This window comes from Carya illinoinensis, chromosome 10 (assembly GCF_018687715.1).
Source record: "Carya illinoinensis cultivar Pawnee chromosome 10, C.illinoinensisPawnee_v1, whole genome shotgun sequence".
NCBI classification, from domain to species: domain Eukaryota; kingdom Viridiplantae; phylum Streptophyta; class Magnoliopsida; order Fagales; family Juglandaceae; genus Carya; species Carya illinoinensis.
The window spans coordinates 33,093,541-33,098,677 of NC_056761.1; the positions used below are offsets into that span (position 1 = coordinate 33,093,541).

The 5,137-nt window shown below is 34.7% G+C and overlaps 1 long non-coding RNA gene across 1 annotated transcript; it reads right to left on the bottom strand.

The window, feature by feature from the left end:
* Nucleotides 1–2,957: 2,957 nt before the first annotated feature.
* On the bottom strand, nucleotides 2,958–4,914 carry LOC122278969. Its single transcript, XR_006229406.1, has 3 exons — nucleotides 4,805–4,914; nucleotides 4,087–4,701; nucleotides 2,958–3,478 (listed from the first exon to the last, which is right to left on the bottom strand). It is a non-coding gene; the product is annotated as an uncharacterized LOC122278969 (long non-coding RNA).
* Nucleotides 4,915–5,137: the final 223 nt, after the last annotated feature.

Genomic DNA, 5,137 nt, shown 5'->3' on the forward strand with positions numbered 1-5,137 from the left:
ATAACAATTTTATAATATTAATGAAATATGTAGTACTTTTAATTTGTGGATGTGGTAGGTGCTTCGTGGATATGGTGCTGTCGTTTATTTTCTTATTAAAATTTATTAGGATTGATTTAATTATATAAAATTAAACTATCTCGTTTTATCTCATTAAACGATATCTTAATTTTGTTAATTTTTCCATCATTATTTTGGTCCGTAGGTGGTTGAGAGGTAGACATCTCGGTGACTGTTGTAGCTCCATCATAATTGCATATCACGATTGTAAATACCTTTCAGCACGAATGTCTAGGTCGCAATTCGTCTTTGAAATGTACTATAGTCACATAAACAAACTTCATAAAAATATGTAAGAATTTTAATAATCATTCACCAAATGTATAGAATTATTTTATTCTATTTATATTTTTATAATAATTTTATAATATTAACTAAATATTTAATACTTTTAATTTGTGGATATGCAGGTGCTTTGTGGATGTGGTGCTGCCGTTCATGTCGCTGTTGAAATTTATTAAGTTGCTGGCCTTTCTATAATTATTGTGGAGTAGAGGCTGAGATGTATATTGCAAGGTGTACCTTTTTTTTTTTTTTTTTTTCAGAAGAGTTGGAACCACATGTTTAAGAATGATATTTCCTTAATTTTTTAAAAATATCTTTAATTTAAGACGGAGGAATACCATAATAAACACAAACACTTGGGGGGACAAGATTAAAAAAAAAAAAAAGCCCAAGTGTCCAAAAAGAACCTTATTAACCTAAAAAGCCAACCATAAAAATAAAAATAAAACAAAGGAAGATCAAAGCCATTAAAAAATAAAACAAGGCACTAAAACTTAAAGGAGTGAAGTTTCAGGATCTCTTTAAGATTGCGAGGAACATTATTGAAATTTGTCCACACTCCAGAGTTCTGATGCAAAGACATGCATTAAATCTGCCCTCACATTAAATTCACTAAAGACATGCATAATCTTAAATTCCAATGTAGAGAGAATGCCTTGTATCATTTCTAATATTCTTTAAGGTACCATATGTTACATCTTTCTTTTGCCAACTAATTAACGACTAACAAAGAATCTAATTCAATCTCAATTTTTTGAAGAGCCAACTCTTGACAATGTTGTAAGCCATAAGACAAAGCTTGGATTCAACTCATTATTAGACCCAAAAGCCAACTCTTTAGCAAAGGTCGTATCAGACTACCCTTAATATTTCTAATTAATCCGCCTGTGCCATACGATCAGGATTGTCCAAAGAACTCATATCCACATTAACTTTAACTCACCCTGTAATTGGTTTTTTCCATTTCACAAGACAAGCTCTCAGTCTATCAACAACTTTTAGCAGAATATGGAGACTTTGTAAAATTTTTTACATCTCCCTCCTTAAACTTTTCACTAGCACGCAGTCTTAAACTAACCGAAGCAATGGTTGCCTTTATCGCCCAACTACATAGCCCAATTCTATTTTTACTTTTATCGCCCAATAGTTGGGCTATTGACATATTATGCATTGTTTATTAAATATTCTTTTTTAAAATAAAACTTATTTAATCAAGTGTAGTAAGAGTACTTAAAACAGCATTATAAGAGTACTTAAAACTTAATCAATTTAAAATTAGACTGTTGAGTCCAAATTTTACATTGGACTTATAGATGGGCAATTACAATTAGCCATGGATAGTCTCTTGATTTAAAAAAAATAAATAAATTTAAAGGTTAGTTGACAATTCCACCTCCCATCAAAATGAAATAAGAGTTATACAATAGCGTAGACAGTAGAAATTTTCATCTATACCATAGAATAGGAATACCTGTTGTGGGTGAGGTGTCGGTTTTTATTTTGAAAAATTCTATTTACACTCTTTAAATGAAGATTACTGTATGAGTCCTTATTAAAAGAAAAGAATAACATTTTAAAAGAAATATTTTAATAATTTTAAAAATAAACTTACACTACAACAAATACAGCCTATTGCCGCCAATAGTTTTTGCAGCAATTGTGGAAAAAATTGCAGGTAATGACCTTTAAGCCACAAAAAATGACCGCCACAGCTTTGCCAATAATGAATTGCCAATTTAACTACCTATTTTGGCAATCTTATGAATTGACGAAAATGATGGTCTATCTTGGCAATTTATGCCGTTGGCATAAGACATTTAGTTTGTCAGTAATACGCCAAACAATCCTCCCAATCTCGAACACTAAACTCATTTCCTAGAATGCAACCTTGCCACTAATATGCTATCTCATCAATTCATAACTTGGGTATTGATGTTTTACCACAGATATAGGTTGTCCGTAATAGAAGGGTGTTGGGAACTTATGTCGCCAACGAAATGTAAATTTGGCAACTTGTATGACTCACAACTTCTTACTTGCGATGAGGTTAGGAAAGTAAGCACCGACTTCAATTGGCATTTCGTACAACTTGATTTCCTTGTAATACGTTAGTATTGGCAACTATGTGTTATGGAAAATAATTTTTAGCAGTAAATTTGGCTCATCAAGTCTGCCTTATAGCTGTTAACCTATATGGTCCAGATCATGAATTATTGGCAATTCAGCAAAGCCAAAAATATCCTTTATTGGCCATCTCATTCTTCGCTATAGCTCAATTGATTTGCAGCTTGCATTTACGTATATATTCCAAATACAACTACCTGCATTGTATTGCCAGTATTGAATGGTCCTGATGACCAATTGTTGCCAATAATCCTCATTTCCCAGAAAACCTCTCCATGTATTTGGAGTACTGGGAGATTTACCTGGCCGGCGTAGCAACAATGCATTTCAACCTACCAATATATACCTTATCTGTTTTTCCAGTACTACACTACAATTCCATATATCTGTATTTTATAAATATATATTATTGGTAAATTGTAGTACTAAGTGGATGATCCCCCCTTAGCCGCGCGCAGTACTACCTTTCCAAAATATCCATCAGATAAATCAAGATTTCAGTTTTACATATTACATTCCCATGGCAAAGAACAGAAAACAATTTGCCCTGAAATTACTAATCATGTATTTAATATATCACTTAGTTCTCCATTGGACATACAATATCCATCCAAATGCACCCTGGTCATCCGTGTGAACATATCCAAGAAACATAAACCCATTTTGTAAAACTATGATCATATCAACACATAGATCAACACCAGTCTCATAAATTTAATGATGATGCCAAAATTGGCATCCTGTTCCATCTGACATGCCCAACCAACAGAAATGTTATATGAGTCCCATATCTATGTCCCAAAACATAACTATTACATATCAATAATATATATTTATCAAGCTTCTAATCTCTTTCCTGGTCAAATGGATCTGTGGGGATCTTCACTCAAAAAAGCAACACCTCCATTTGTCCACATAGATGGCAAGGCTGGGCCCTCATTGTGTCTTGGTTTGACTGCCTGTTCATGTTAGCATCAAACTTTTCTCCCGCTGCCAGGCTTCAGACTCCCTGCACATATGCATTTTGCATAGCCTCATCATAATCCGAAACATGTGAGTTGGGTTACTTCCATCCTAGGTGAGCTGAGAAATTATGTGCAGAATGACAATATTGTGGGATTACTGGTTACCCTATAACATCATGCAACAATCTGCACTCAACAACCACCACTTGGTAGTATTTTTATCCATCGCATGCAGACAAATTCTGTTAATCTAAAGAACTATATCAAGAGTGGAGGGAATACAAAACCCAAACAATTTAACTATTTTACTTGTAGCATTAGGGAAATCCTACACAATGAGGCATCAGATAAATTCCTAAGTAGCAAGGCTGATAAACCACAGAGAAGCAAAATAAATTTCCATCAGTTTTTAATCCAATCTAGGTAATCATTAATCATTTGTACTCTCAGCCACCAATTGCATGTATTTTTAACCAATCAGCCCAACTATTTAGTTGATCTAAACCATTGACAGTTCGAGTGGATATCCAAATTCACTCAAACTGTCAATGCTTATAGGGTTAACTTTGGGGGGGGGGGGGGGAATCTCTCTGAATATGTGTCTGAAATAATGAATATTAACATCATGAAGCATTGGGAGTAAATTGCATACCTTAGTCAAGCTTTTTTGTGTGAAATGCATGGCAGCAACCGTTGGCACATTGTCAACCTATATACTATGCTGACTGTTAAACTAGACACAATGTAGAGACTGCCACCACATCCATATATGTGCATCATCAAAAGAAAGGACCAAAAGACATTAGTACTTCACGAATATAAGCAACTTGTTACTTCAACTACGACTTTCCAAAAAGATCAGTCAGCTGGGCAACAAAAAAGCCACACATTAACCGGATGCCTAGGCATCCATGTTAGTCTCCTGATGAGACTCTCTTTGATTGCATTCCAGGTCAGCTACACGATTGTTCATCGTACTCTGGTAGTCTTTAAACTGATTCTTGAAACTATGCAACTCATCTCTTAGCACCTCTAACTGGCTCTTGTACATATGTGCTTCATTCTTGTTCCTTTCATTCTCTTCAACAATCCTAACATAGTCCCTATTCTTGCGCAATGCTATTGAAGCCTCAGGTATAACCGAGTGTCCAAGTCCTGTTGCATATCCTGCTTTATATCCTAAAACCTCCTTGAAAGCTGCATTGCACTTCTCATTGTTGTTTTCAGTATTCACCTCAGTCTCATCCAATCGCTCAAGCATTAGTTTCTACATCCATGTGCCCAAGGGTAACACCATTAATGCCAGGCAACACTTACTTTAAGCCTAACCTTTAAAAAATTGACTCAACAGCAACTAGATAAACACTTACGTAGTTCTGTTCTGCTTGGCCAGTTATAAAGCATCCCTTCTTTCTTGACCAATGAACTTCTCTGTAAAACTGTATCAAGTTTGGGTCTTCTTCATTCTGCAACCATCAACACATTAGTTAGTTAGTTAGTGTGGATAAAATCGATTATGTCTTGTTACTTGAATCAGAAATTCAAGTAGACGTACCATTTCCTCCAATATTCGTACGAATGGCTTTCTCCCTCCTGTATGGTTGACATTTTGTTTCTGCCTATTTTTCTGGTTTCTCTTTGACATTTTCTGTGGGGCATTGACAGTCAAGAGATAATGATCTATTGCATTAAACTATTATTCA